Source organism: Mytilus galloprovincialis, chromosome 2 (genome assembly GCF_965363235.1).
Source record: "Mytilus galloprovincialis chromosome 2, xbMytGall1.hap1.1, whole genome shotgun sequence".
NCBI classification, from domain to species: Eukaryota; Metazoa; Mollusca; class Bivalvia; order Mytilida; family Mytilidae; genus Mytilus; species Mytilus galloprovincialis.
Window position 1 is genome coordinate 85,512,682 of NC_134839.1, and position 16,055 is coordinate 85,528,736.

Below are 16,055 nucleotides of genomic sequence, written 5' to 3' on the forward strand. Positions count from 1 at the left end.
GAGTGATTGACGCGAAGTGATTGTAAGTTGTATGTTCTATTTTTTTTGGTGTTTTCCTGATATAGCCCCATAGGGAATATAGAGCATACATGTATACATAAGGAGGGTTTATTGATTAGTCATAGATACAATGAATTTAACTCGCACAATCGCAATACAATAAGACTGTAACAAAACCCTTAGTATATTGTATATGATAAAGTTACATAAAAAAAATCTAACTCATTTTGACTTTGATAAATTTTCCAACAGCATTAAGGACCGGATTGTCCTCATAGCTTAATAAATAAACGGATTATTGCTGTCTGTCCAGTTTGGTTTTTTTGGCAAAGAAAGTCAAAGAGAGCATATCTATTAGATTTTTTTTTACATAGAGTTACAATATACATTTCATGATCTTCTTCATCTCAGCCATGCAGAGGAGCATTTTTTTTAAAGATTCTTTCATTTCGTGGAATATTTGAAAAAAGGCCAATATCAATATGAAGCACATGAGCAGATGTATACGTAATTTGCAAATAGCTCTTCTAAAGTCAAAGTTCTTAACCAAAGAGAGATAATTTTCGTTACCAAAATTTTGTTTAAATTTCAAATATTGAACAATTATCCATCAGAAACATTTTTTTGAATAACATACCAGTTGGTAATATATTTAGTGTGAATGGATTTGCTATATATATATTCAAAAATCTATCTAAAACAGAATGTTTGGCTTCTGGTTTATTATTTTTTTTTTTAATTTAATATTTTTTTTTACAAGTTATATAAAATTTGAAGCTTTTGACTTCATTTATATAATCTGATTTAAGAATGCAAGGTCTCTTTTTGTCACCCATTGAGTAATCATTGGGAATACGAAAGGTAACTGTAGTTAAGTTCCTCCTTTCTCATTATCTTTTATTATTTTTTATTTTTTACGATACATGTATTTCATTTTGTGTTATCATTAAGTCATAGATGTTTTTTTATTGAAATTTTGTCTCTTCTAACAGAAACGTGTTTTTCTGGATGTGGGGTCTTCTATTTCACATGTTTCAATAGAACTTGGATGCAGCAAGACAACTTTTTATCTAACATTTTGTTTTTGGAATAATGCCATATAAAAGTCATATATAATTTTGGTAAGTGACTATCGACACCAGAAATAACAACAAGAAAATAGATGAAAATTAATACTTGATTTCCAACGTTATTCATATGGCATTTCAACTAGCAATGAGAATTCAGATGTAAAATGAAAAATATAGCTTAATTTAAAACACAAGCTTCATAAAATGGTTCGTATCAACATATATAAATAATACACCTGTGCACGGCAGTAAATATTTATTATTATCGGGTAATACCCCCAATAGTAACCTCTTACGTTCCTAATTACATATACGCGTGTGTGTTTTGATACTGAGCTATGTGAAGAAGATGGCATCAGTTGATGAAAGTACAAGTAACAAGGTAAATTAATTCATGCAACCCTTGTGTAACGATTTTTTCACTGATTGATTGCAAAATATTATTCAATAATTGAGGAGGCGATACATAATGGAGAAAAGACTAAATCAAATCTTCCATTCGTTTCTCCTTTCTATTTATACATTAAAAAAAACAAGTAAACATACGGCTCGCTATAGTTCTGTTATCGCTTGTCGGGTCTTGTCCTCCGTCTTGTCTGACTTGACTGCGTACTTTAAACGACAATAGTATGACTAGTATTTTATTGATAACAAACATGTTTATACCAAACTAGTTCAGCACATTCATCTGATTCCATTTGACCAATATTTTGTTAACTGATTAACAAAAATGTAGCAAAAATGCTACAAAAAGGTCAAAATGTTTCTGTAATATGGAGTGAAGTGGCTGTTGTTTAAATCCATGTTTTCCAACCCTACTGTAATCCAATTGTCTAACGTTTTGGCAGTTGCTCTTTTTCTGAAAGAAATACGATAATACATTTTTTTTTAATAAAGTCTTCCAAAATACAACATAAATTGAAATTCCATTTCTAAAACATATTGATTAAAATTTAATGTTATAGTTATAGTTTTATTCACTTAAAACCGATGTAAACTATGCACTTTCTCCCAAAATAGCTTGTTTACAATAATACAAAGAGTCTTGGAAATATACCAAGTTCGAATTGCCTATTGAGTGATCCACTCTTGTTCAGTGCATAACACATTTTCTTTTTTTTTTTCTGAAGTACAAAGTTGAAAAAGTTCCGGAGGTCTTAAATTCTAATATCTTTCCTTTTTTGTTACAATTGTTCCAATATGCTACACATATGTTGATCATATGGCAATGATAAAGTATAACCTACGGTTGATTTTCCTGGTTTTTTTTTTCTTCAAAAAAGCTATTTTTTAAGGGGTATTTCTTCTTTGAAATGAGGAGACCAGGATGGCGGCAGTGCACAGACACTTTTCTCAGAAAATAAATTCTTTTTACCTTAATATGTTATACTAAGAAGGTTGTCCTATATGAACTATTAAGGAATATATCGGATTTTTTTCTGAAACAAGTGCCTATGCGACTTTGTGTATCATGCGCAAATAAGAATTTTAATGAAACCTGAAATATCAAAGGAAATGTCAAACAAAAAATACATCCAGTTACAACTGTCTAATGTTTTAGGGAAATGAATAACGTTAAAGGATGTATATATTGCAACATAATTTCACTCTATAGTCCAAACAAGAGACTGAGCGTCCAAAACACTAAGTCTCCTTTATATTAGAATTTCACCGAGAGAGAAAAAAAACAAAGATGCTTTAGACGTCAAACACCATACAATCCTCTATTCATAGTATCAATTTTAAAGCAACTTGTTGCACATTAACTTGCTTAGCACTTTCAGAAGTAATTATTTTCAAAATGATATAAAATATATCTTTTATTTAGGACGAGGGAGAATTAAATACTAAAGATGACTTAGAAGAAGATAAGCAAACGTCATGGTCCTTAGAACAAAAACAAAGATTGCTAGCAGATGCCATCAGTATGAAATCGCCCATTGATGATATAAAATCAATTCTAAAATGCGGCGCTGATATCAATGGACCCGTTAAAAAGGGATTACGTCCTCTTCATTATGCTGCATACGTGGATTATGTCGAATGTGTCAATTTTCTCATTGACGAGGGTGCGGATGTGAACACTTCTGATGAAATTGGATATACACCACTCCATTTGTGTGCCCGGAAAGGTGTATACGGCTCAATGAAGGCGCTAATCGAAAAGGGTGCGTTGGTAAATTATTGTGATGCTGATGAAAATGAACTAGCGGAGAATGTCAGAGCAATCGGTTATCTAACGATGGAACCATTAAACTTAGCCATTGAAAACAACAATGTCGATTGTGTTAGACTTTTGTTGAAAAGCGGGGCACGCCCAAATCACCAGTATTTCATTGGATGCCAGTTAAACGTCATGAATCTTGAGAACTTGGAGTGTTTGGAAATTTTATTAGAAAATGGTGCCGACCCAAATTCGTTTAATAGATGTGGCATTGCTCCATTAATGAAAGCTTGTCGAGAACATAATATTGAAGCAGTAAGAATTTTGATTAAACATGGCGCGGATATAAATGCGCAATGTCCGTCAAGATTTGACCAGAAATTTCCGATACATTTTTCAATAGAAAGTGGCAATATTGCTATAACGGAACTTCTTATCAAAGAGGGAGCACAAATAACCAGATCAGAAAACTATAGATATAGCCCGCTGCACGCGGCTATTTTAAAAGGCCGTTCGGATATCGTCTATTTCCTGCTTCTACATAATGCAGTTGTTGATGAAACAACAGACGATGGTTGTACTCCACTTATGCTTGCAGCAGGAACTCCCGAACTGAAAGAACGTAAAGAAATCATCAAGATACTGCTTGAACATGGTGCAAATGTAAACGCAAGTGCTCAGTACATTAGCTACATGCATCCTTGCATGTCACCCATTGTCGAATACTTAAAAAATTCTCCTTACAACGCAGAAAAGGACATTTTATTATTGCTGCTCAAGTATGGAGCAAAAGTCAATATTCGTCTGGATGTATTAAGGTATCGCAGACAGGATCCATTCGGAATACTCAACTATTTAGGTAACTGTTCAGACAAAGAAATGATGGATATACTGGTATATGCAGCTCAGGATATACATAAAGAACATATACAAAAGAATGATATTCTGAGTCCAGTGGAGCGTCGATACCTTCTTAAACATGCTAACACACCAAGACCTCTCAAGCATACAACACGATTGTTAGTTCGAGATCTCTTAGACGATAAAGTTCTAGACCGCGTGGACCAGCTGCCGCTCCCGAGTTTCATTAAGAAATATTTACTATATGAAGTAAATTAGGAAAATAATTGAAGGATCTCAAAACTTCTACATCAGTAGAATATTTGTGTTTCGCTTGTTTTTCGTTTGATAATAATTTTTTTTAATTTTTCAGACAAGAGGATTTTGACAGCTATCAAGGTCCAAACTATACCGCCGCCTCGATATAGTCAAGGCTGTAAACCGCTATACTAATTAAGCAACCCAACTTTACTTAAGTCAATTAAAATGACTAAGGGGTGCAGGATTTACAATTCTCTAAAAGTTTGCTACTGCCAAGTTCAAGTGTTGTATACATAATGTGATAAATTTTGCCATTAAAAAATTAAACCGAAAAGCTAAAAAAAAAAGCAATTTAAAGGAAATACGGGAGTTAACAAGGGGACAATCAAAAATCAAAAGCTCATTAGTCGAAAGGACTTTGATAACGCCATGGCAAGAAACGTAAGATTACGAAAAGACAAATCATAGGTATAGGAAGATGTGGTACGAGTGCCAATGAAACAATTCTCCATCCAAATAACAATTTATAAAAGTAAACAATTATAGGTCAAGGTACGGCCTGTAATACGGGGCCTTGGCTCACACCGAACAACAAGCTATAACGAAAGAACCCCAAAATTACAAGTGAAACCATTCAAACGGTAAAACCAACGGTCTTATTTATAAAAAAAAACGAGAAACATGTATAAATTAAATAAACAAACGACAACTACTGTACATCAGATGCCTGACTTAGAACAGTCAGGTGCAAACATTTGCAGCAGTACATATTACGCTTAAGCTACAGACTGAGCAGTATGAAGCACGCACAAAATACTGGAAATAATCACAGGTGCTCTGGAATGCTGCTCAAATTTATCTGGTGCGAGTTTGATAAAGTGATGCAAGTTGTAATAATTAGTGTCAGGAGTGTTTGAGTGGTACGAATTGGCCGATGACCGAGATGTCGGACAGTACATCAACTGAGCATGCTCGAAAGCGTACAAGACACTGATCGATAACGGTCTCCGAATTTGGATATATTCTCTAAAATTGGCGTTTTCTGTGAAAAAAAAGATTATTTCAAAGACAGATTTTTTTATGGTTTCAGAGGAGTTGCAGCTCAATGAAATCGTTCTCTTCCTTTAGAAGTAAAGATATATTTATCAAATGGTGTTTTGTTCAGTAGATATTTGAAGCAATGCCATAAACTGGTACAGTAAATGGTAAGGGATTAAATCTGTAATAATTGGGCCACAGCTAGAATTCATAATTTTACTAATCACTTGTTGATATATTTGATCAACCCCCCAAAAAAACATTTATTATCTCTAGCCAAAACATATAGCCCGGTGACCAAAGTCGGAATTATGAAATTTGAATAGTCAAAAATATTACACGGCAGGTTTGGCTTTTTGTATTCCTTCGTTACTTGCCATGGCGTTTTCAATGTTCCTTCTACTAATGGACATTCAATAGGTATAGTAAGATGTGGTATTAGTGCCAATGAGACAACTCTCCATCCAAGTCACAATTAATAAAAGTAAATCGTTACAGGTCAAGCTATGGTCTTCAACACGGAGCCTTGGTTCACACCGAACAGCAAGCTATAAAGGGCCCAAAATAATTACTAGTGTAAAACCATTCAAACGGGAAAAGTTTAACGAACAGTCTAATCTATATAAAAAACGATTAAACTGACAACGCCATGGTAAAAAAGGAAAAACATCAACAGACAAACAATAGTACACAAAACACAACCTTGGATACCCGTGACTTCAATTTCCTGACTTGAACCGGCTGTATGTCTCTAAGAAACATTAGAGTCAAGAGTAGTTAACCGTGATGTTATTTTTTTCAAACAAAGACTAGGGGAATTCCAAGAACTTCAAAAAGAGTGCAGATCGGTTGCGTCAACAGCATTCATCACGTGCCATGCGAATCAAAATTATCAACATGTAACAAACAGGAATGAGATACAAATGTAACATGCATACCAATTTGGCTTGTTGATAGTATTAGCCATGTATTAACTTAAAGCATTTATCGTATAAACATCTCAAAACAAAACCTGTTCATTGTGATGGTTAAGAAGGTTACCTTGGTTATGCTGAAGGACAAACCGACGAACATAAGCCATGTTACATTTATAAGTTATATAAGGAGGACATATAGTAGCATATATAGTCATCCAACTGTTGTATGAGCATCTATTTTAATCATTATTGAATTTCGAAGTTAAATTTATATACAATAAGAAGCTGAAAAATAATGAATGGTAATTTCTTTGCCAATTTTGAAAACCTCTAGAACCGTGTGAATGTGGAAAGATAAATACGAGATTTTCACGAGAAAAAACGCATCACCGCATTTATTTCACAGTTCATTTGTTTTATGACATACGGTGATTCCAAACATGTATATAGCGTATTACATGACAATCTAATATTAAAGTATAGATCTCTGATTTCGTTATCATATGTAGTATAACGAAATCAGAGATCTATATTTTAATTAGATTGTATAACATGATAACCTAAACAGGTGTTTTTTTGGCGAAACAATATACATTTGACCGTGGTTGTGAAAATGGTTACAGATTAGCTATATACATATTTTCAATGGTACCGATGAGCTTGTCGATACAAAATTTTATGATTTTATCTCAACTGGTCTCGAAAATACAGCATCTTCTAATTCGGCATGCATTGGCTCACATAATATATATAGACAGAAAATGATATGGAGTTCAAACAAAATTCTGTCTAATTATTTTCTTTTGCAATTGGATTTTTTAAATGAGTATTGTCATTGAATAATACAGATCTAAATATCTATCTTGATGACAAAAATTTGGAAGACTAGTTAAGGTATTATATTTCCGGCGTCTGTAGCATTAACAATGTATTAGTTTGTTAATATAGGTCTAGCTTATGGTGTACCACTAGTGGTAGGTCAATGATATTTGGTATGCAATTGTATTAGCATTGGCACATCTCATTACCATGATGATTTATATGACAGGTATGATTCTACGACATCCACTGTACTGCATGTTACTAACTTTGGACCCCTTTCAACTTGGGACAGTGGTGTAACTGTCCATCAAATGAACACACTACAAAAATCCGTAGTAAAGTGATCTGAAGGAGGCAAACAAACCACTAACATAAAAAAAAGAAGACAAAATGAGTCAAAAGTCAAGTACCTGTATATACTCAAATATAAAATTGTGTTTTTAACATAACTTTTACTTCTAGGCTAAGTTAGAAAGACAATTTATTAGTTGAATTAAACAACTATTAGGTTGAGTTAAACAACAGGAAATTTAGAGACTTAAAATATAAGCGACTTCATAAATATGTACATTGTATAAGGACATGTGGATCTGATATATTTTATAAGGACATGTAGATGCTGATATATTTTATAAGGAGATGTAGATACTGATATATTTTATAAGGACATGTAGATGCTGATATATTTTATAAGGACATGTAGATGCTGATATATTTTATAAGGAGATGTAGATACTGATATATTTTATAAGGACATGTAGATGCTGATATATTTTATAAGGACATGTAGATACTGATATATTTTATAAGGACATGTAGATGCTGATATATTTTATAAGGACATGTAGATACTGATATGTTTTATAAGGACATGTAGATGCTGATATATTTGATTAGGACATGTTGATACTGATTTATCCTGCAATGGGGTGTTCTACTATACAGATACAGCCCTACAGATATCGCTATGCTGTATCTGTATACTATACAGATATCGCTTTTAAGCTCCGCCCACTGCCAGACTGAGTATTGTTTGAACCTGTGTGACCTCAGAATGTATATTCCAGTTGCATTCCAATGACGATGACAATTGTCGATTTCAAAACTTGAATGTGTATGATTGTGTTACAAAATCAACCATGTCAATTTCAGCATGCATGTTTAGTGGATGTCAAGTCTGAAGCGTAGGACAACTCGTACACTTCTGTTTCAAATTTGACAATGTTTTGTTATTTGTGTTAACTGTTGAAATTAGTTGTTATGTTAAAATAGATAATTATCAACCTTGAGCGATGTATTATTGTTGACCATTCAAGATTCTTTTTTGCGAATGTTTGATTTTGATATTACTACGCAGGCCTCAAGGGATTACAAATAGAAAATAAATTCTTAATATGTTAGTTTTTGTGTCTTTCAATACACAAACAATATACAGAATTAATTGCAGGATAAAGACAATAACTGTTTAGTGTCTTTAAATATCAGCTGTATTTGTACTCAGCTCGAAACAGGTGTAGTAGCTCGCTAAAAGCTCGCATACACCTTGTTTCCTAGCCTCGTACAAATACAGCTGATATTTAAAGACACTAAACAGTTATTGTCTATATATTTTATAAGGAGATGTAGATGCTGATATACTTTATAAGGACATGTAGATGCTGTTATATTTTATAAGGACATGTAGATGCTGGTATATTTTATAAGGACATGTAGATGCTGGTATATTTTATAAGGAGATGTAGATGCTGGTATATTTTATAAGGAGATGTAGATGCTGATATATTTTATAAGGACATGTAGATGCTGATATAATATGCAGATCTAGATGCTAGTCATGTTAGTATAGTATGCATATGTAAACTATAACATAAAGGTGCAGTTTTCAGATTGGTGCTGGCGATATAAACTGTCTGTTTATAAAATTCATAGATGTTGTAAATTTAACTTCAAACATGTTACTAAACATCTGATGCAGAAATTTGTGGAAAATATTTATGATTTATCAATTTCATTGAAAACTAGCCATTATAAAACCCTCTTTTTTCATACTAATTCTAAACTACAATGTTGTGCTTGCATCATAAAAAGTCAATATGTACATGATATAACGTCATTATATATACAATGTGGTAAATAAAAGTGCAAATCAATTTATACATAATTCAGAGTCAATAACATTTTATTTATTTAAATAAATATGTACATAGATTTCTACATGTATATGCATTGCATATTAAAATTATATGTAATATTGAACAAAAAAAGGTAAATTTTGCATACATGAATTATACTTGATGCATGTACGATGCATACACTCTGGTTAAATCTGGATAGTTATCTATATGTAAGTTGGCAGTCATATTTTTCATTTACTTTAGCTGTTGATATGGGTACACTAGCAAATATAAAAAAAAAAAATAGATAACAAATCCTATTTTGACAGGCGCAGGGCAGGCATAAAAGAACAAGAGGCTGTCACAACGACAGCAAACCGGATTTATTAACATTTATTTGTGTCCTGGCAATATCACAAGAACCATTACTGATGAATGGTGAAAGTGAAAATCGTCAATATCAAATTTGACCTCCATTTTGTCATCAGTATCAACATATTAAAATTTGAAAAGCTTAGATTGAATGGTTCATGAGTAAATGCAACAACGTGAATGGAAACGCCATTTTACGATCTTTCAAGAACCATAACACCTAAATGGTAAAAGTCAAAATCGTCATTATTGAACTAGACCTCTATTTTGTCATCAGTAACAACATATTAAAATTTCAAAAGCTTTGGTTGAATGGTTCATGAGAAAATGCACGGACACGACGGGAAACACCATTTTTCAATCTTTCAAGAACCATAACTCCTGAACGGTAAAACTCAAAATCGTCATTATTGAACTTGACCTCCATTTTGTCATCAGTAACAGCATATTAAAATTTCTGAAGCTTTGGTAGAACAGTTCATGCATAAATGCACGGACACGACTGGAAACTCCATTTTTCAATCTTTCAAGAACCATAGCTCCTGAACGGTAAAAGTCAAATTCGTCATTATTGAACTTGACCACCATTCTGTCATTAGTAACAACATATTAAAATTTGTGAAGCTTTGGTAGAACAGTTCATGCGTAAATGCACGGACACGACTGGAAACTCCATTTTTCAATCTTTCAAGAACCATAACTCCTGATCGGTAAAAGTCAAAATCGCCATTATTGAACTTGACCTTCGTATAGTTGTCAGTAATAACATATTAAAATTTTAAAAGCTTTGGTTGAACGGTTCATGAGTTAATGCACGGACAACATTTGATTGCCGCCCGCCCGGCCGCCCGCCTTACATCCCCAAATCAATAACCGACATTTTTGTCACAAAAATCCGGTTAAAAATGCTAATTCGCCGGCTCTGAGTAAAATTATATATCACAGGAATTGAAATGTAAAAATTATAATTAAATATAAAAATTAACATTTATATAAACTTTAATAAACGCTTAAACTTAAGCCTATGAAATTGAATAAAGTCTATCAAAAGGATTTGTACAGTAATAATGAGAAGACTTAATTCGGAGTTAACTTTCACGCGTAATCCATTCGTGAGCAGCATTTTATAGTGCATGGTAAGCCATGTGCTATCAATACCGATAATAGGAGGTGATTGACTGATTTTCTTTTGGACGAGATTGGAAGAGAAAGTTCTTAATATTGATATACAACACTCCTTCAGTCAAAAACATCATGTTTATGTATATCTTATGGCATTTCTATTGAAATTTGAAAAATAAAACAAACCAAAAACCAAAAGAACTAAATACGGGTGAGTACTTTAAACCTAAATAGTTTGTCAGTTCATAGTGTAGTGTGATAATGGATGATACCACACCTAAACATTGAGCGTAATGCACAATTCAATTGTCAATGATTGCATTGGTTATAGAAAATTATGAGAAGGAACATTTTGTTCAGCTGTGGAAAAGGGAAGCAAGTCCCGCCAAACAGAAAGCTCAATAAAGAATTAGTGTATGGGCAATTGAAATTATTATTATACAAGTTATATTTACTGACAAAGACATGATTTGGGAAAAGCTAATATACCTCCATGCAGCAAAGCTGCAGTTATGCTTGTTTAATGTTGTAAGGAATTTTAGACGAAAAGGTTCAATCAAAAAATTGTGGATAACAGCTGATAAGAAAATTTAAGCATAAGAAATTATGCATGCAGAGGGTAGTCTATTCAAAACCAGAGGATGAATTGCAAACTTTTTACAAAGAGCTGTGTGAAGATTGATCAAATTCAGTAATATCATACTCCAACAGAAATTGGCATAAGACAGCAATGGGTAAAAAGATTGTCTTAATCTATGGAATCGCACGAACAACAGCATTGAAAGCATAAATGACAACATAAAATATGTGCTCCATCACTACTCCACATTACCTGATTTTGCAAGCGACACAAATACTGTTGCAACACCTCACAAGTCTTGCATCCGAAGCTACTGGTAATGAATATAAGCAGAGATTATATATTATTCCGAGTATTACACCTTTAGAGTCAAGGGAAGAAATATGTGGTTCTTGAAGTTCTAGAATCTGATTCTGTGGAAAGTACAAATGCAGTTGACAACGAAAACAAATACACAGACTTCCATGTTAATATGAATATTGCATACATCAATGGTGATTTAAATGTAACAGATAATAAAGAAAATGATACTGATAATAATCGAAAATTCCAGAGAACTAGTTTAACAAGAAGAAGAACGAGATATAGCTCAACAAGACAATCAACTTCTGGATTCCAAATGTTGTGGACGGCGTGAATCGCACATATTTCTACCCCCAAATAACAAGAAACGTGAAAGGATATAATATGTGACACAAAGTTTGTTACTGTCATTTGTCTTCCAAAAAAAAACGTACCCGCAAATGCAGTTGTTTACTATTTTACAAGAAAAGTTTCAAAGAAAATAGGATTCCTTATACTAGAATGGATTGTTGGACGCTTTTCAGTAAAACATGATGTTAATAACAACACTTTTGATAATCGGGGAAAAAGTTGAAACAAGACTTAAACTCTTAACAGCTTCTTGTTGGACTCAATTGTAAACATTGACTTAATTTAAAAGTATTGTCAAAAAGATGCATGGGAAGTTATTCAGGGCGTATTTAACGAGAAGAATAATCTGATTTACATATGTCACATGAGAAAGGAAGCCTTTGAAATTTGAAGTTACTGTTTGGGTGTCAACAATTATCTTGTGCTAGAAAAAAACATTTCAAAGGCATAGAATTGGATTTTAAAAATTGCAAATGGTAAATCATGTTCAATTTTAAATTCGTTTCAATTTGTAATGTAGTTTGATTTATAATGTACTTTTACAAAGCATTATATTTATTATCACATTGTAGGCTATTATTACCATAGAGTTTACCAAGATTTGAAAATGTATATAGATATGTGTTTACATGATTTTCATTAATATCATAAAGTTTATACAAATGACTAATTTATGACCATCTTCCATATCTACTTTTCATTGTATTGTATTTTGATTGATTGATATTGTGCTAAAATAAATAAAAATTATTTTTAGCTCTTTTTTCTATTATAATAATGCACCGAATTTTAGTAGTAGCCGGCAAAATAGCCACTGCCATTACGTTTTCAGTACATGGTCTTCACATCAGATTGACCACAGAGATAACATACTCCATAGTCTAGAAAGAGCATAAACCAACACATTTGTATCTAACTTCTGCGGCATATGTTTCATACATTCACGATTTTCTTTATTCGACGGATTAAGTATATAAAAAGTATCATCCTGCTCTGACTCGGATTTATCACGGATTCACTAGTCATATTGAGTTCAGTCATTATACAGACAGCTCCAACATCATTGTATAGATTAGCGCCAACATCATCGTATAGATTAGCGCCAGCATCATCGTATAGATTAGCGCCAACATCATTGTATAGATTATCACGTTGAAAACTATTAATTAGGATCTGATCAATAAAAAAGATAAGAGTATCCATATATCTGCTTATTCTTTTTTTGTTGTTGCGAAAATAGCAATTACCGCCTTGTTACTTAATTTTGTATAATCCCTGTGACTAGTAAAATAGCACTATATCATCTCCAATGGCACACATCCTCTAGAAATTAATAAGATAAGATATAATCCCTGTGACTAGTAAAATAGCCCTAGATCATCTCCAATGGCACACATCCTCTAGAAATTAATAACAAAGGTACATGATTCTTATAGTCATGGATACCAGTAATGTAGTTGTTATAGCAGATATTATTGTTTTCCAATCAATTGAACATTCGATCTATGTAATACATATACTAATCTTAGTTATATAATAAGTTGTACGATAGCTTATTAACATATCATATACGGTTACAATTATATTCGTAAGTATATATACATAATACATGTGTGCCGCACGTGTATCTGTTCGTTCATATGAAAGCAAAGTTGGTCTCGGGTGGATAGTTGGCAATCTTACCACATCTCCTTATTGTATAAAGATGCTATTCTGGGATGGACCTGAGGTAAGATATGAATCTTATATATACATGTCTATATTGATTATATTTTTACTTGTGTTGCGACTTGCCCTTTCAAAAGTTTAACCTTACATTCTTTACAAAGCAGCTAGTTGTTTTCATTTTTTTTAAAAGCAATCAAGTTGAAAAACTCTTGCCTTATTAAAACAATTTACACTATATAATATTTCAATACGTATTAGTGTAAAGGTTGAATTTTTTCTGATAATTAAAAATGTAACTATTGCAAAATCTGCCGAGGGGATTTAATTTTGCAAACCTCTGGCTGGTACGGAAGTTTTTGCTGATTGTACCAGCTATATGAATAATACATTGAAAATGATACACTTTTATATATTTCATTGTTATATAGAATGAATTTGAAGAGGAGAGAGAAAGACTGCACGATGAATCAACAGAGCCCCAGTTGTTACTTTTAAACGCCATATCTCTGAAATCACCTTTAACAGACATAACACGTTTAATTGAAGCAGGTGCGTGTGTTAACAAGGCTGCCCAGAATGGTATTCGGCCTTTACACCGTGCCGTTGACAAAAATTATGTTGAATGTGTTAGTTTATTATTATTGAAAGGAGCAGAGGTTAACATTACCGACGAGACTGGATTTACACCTTTACTGTTATCTGCTTGCCGTGGGTATTTCAAAGCAATGCAAGTATTGATAGATAATGCTGCGATGATCAATTACTGCGATGCAGATCGGAAAGATGTCCCAAATTATATTCGTGAAATGGGTTATTTAACTTATGACCCCCTTAATATAGCTATCGAAAACAATCATGTACAATGTGTTAGACTTTTACTAGAAAATGGAGCGCTTTCAAATAAAAAGTATTACATGGGATATGAAATTAATTTGGTTCCTATCAACCATGTAACATGTTTAGAGTTGTTATTAAAGCACGGAGCGAATCCAAATTTGTTCAGTCGTTATGGGATGACGCCTCTTGTGAAAGCATGCAAAGAAAACATGGTAAATGCAGTTTGTCTTCTTCTGAGATTTGGTGCTGATGTCAATTTACAATGTAGGTCCTGTTACAAATGGAACACTCCACTAAATACTGCGATAGAATACAATGCTATTAATGTAGTGAAAATATTAATGCAAAGTGGTGCAAATGTGTCCAAAGAAACGGGTTGTAAATACAGCCCACTTCACGAAGCAGTCCTTGTAGACAGTCCTGACATCTGTCGGCTGGTATTGTCATTTGGTGCGCAAGTTAATGACATGTCAGATGATAATTTTTCTCCTTTGATGCTAGCCGTGAAAACTTCAAAATTGTTGAATCGTGTGGAGATTGTAACAATTCTTCTTACGAATGGATCAGATCCTAATTTATATCATTCACCTTCATCCGTCTCTGTCATTGGGCAATACTTGAAAAACAACAAGACTTGTTTAGACAAAGCAGTTATATGTTTGCTATTAAAGTATGGAGCAAACCTTAATTTTACAACTTGTTTGCCATGTGGTAAACATGATCCTTTCGGTATACTTCTGCATTTGTCGGATTGTTGCCAGCAAGAAATACTACATTTACTTGTCACCACAGCACGGAATGTCGACAGAGAAGCAATTAAAAAGTGTGTTAATTTAAATCAGAATCAACGAGAATATCTTATGTGTCTTACTTCTACTCCGCAACAACTAATATGTCTGACACGAGGTTTTATATTGTACAATTTTGGGAGAGATCTTGTAGACAAAGTGAATGACTTACCATTACCAAAAATCATTAAAAGATATCTTATGTTTAAGGAAACAGACCTAGCGGGAGTAGATCGAGTTTTTTCCCCTATACTTTGACATTAACAGTGCACATTGAATTGTAATATTTTTATTGTGACTAAGACAGTGTGTATATTGGGGGTCTGTTTGATATAAAACTATCAGTTAGCACACTCCTTTGAATACTAAACAATCGTAGTAATTATGCAAACCCTGAAAATAATATACATTTTGGTTTGTAGCAGACTAGACACACTTTTCAAAAATATTCATAGTATACATACGCTAAACAAAATTATTTCAGGCTTTATCTTCAAAAAATGCACTTGATCCCAACTCCATCACAAAAAAAAAACACCTATATAAAGATAAGAAACAATACCCCCAAAATAAAAATACGACAAAACGACACAATACATTAAACAAAGTAGAAACATAAACAATTGTTCATGACAGGTTTGGTGGTACAAGCAAAATATCAACTGGCGAACTTTCGAATAGATGATGTATAATGTTACCAAATATACGCTTATGAAAAAGTTGACGTGATATTCAATATCCCCAGCGAGTCGATCAAATTTAGGTTAACAATCAATATTGCACAGTACAGTTTTCGATGCACCGCTCA

The 16,055-nt window shown here is 32.9% G+C and overlaps 1 long non-coding RNA gene across 1 annotated transcript; it reads left to right on the forward strand.

Moving 5' to 3' along the window:
* The first annotated feature begins 1,326 nt into the window (after positions 1 to 1,326).
* On the forward strand, positions 1,327 to 5,485 carry LOC143064679 (uncharacterized). Its single transcript, XR_012975307.1, has 2 exons — positions 1,327 to 1,452; positions 2,899 to 5,485. It is a non-coding gene; the product is annotated as an uncharacterized LOC143064679 (long non-coding RNA).
* The last annotated feature ends 10,570 nt before the right edge of the window (positions 5,486 to 16,055 follow it).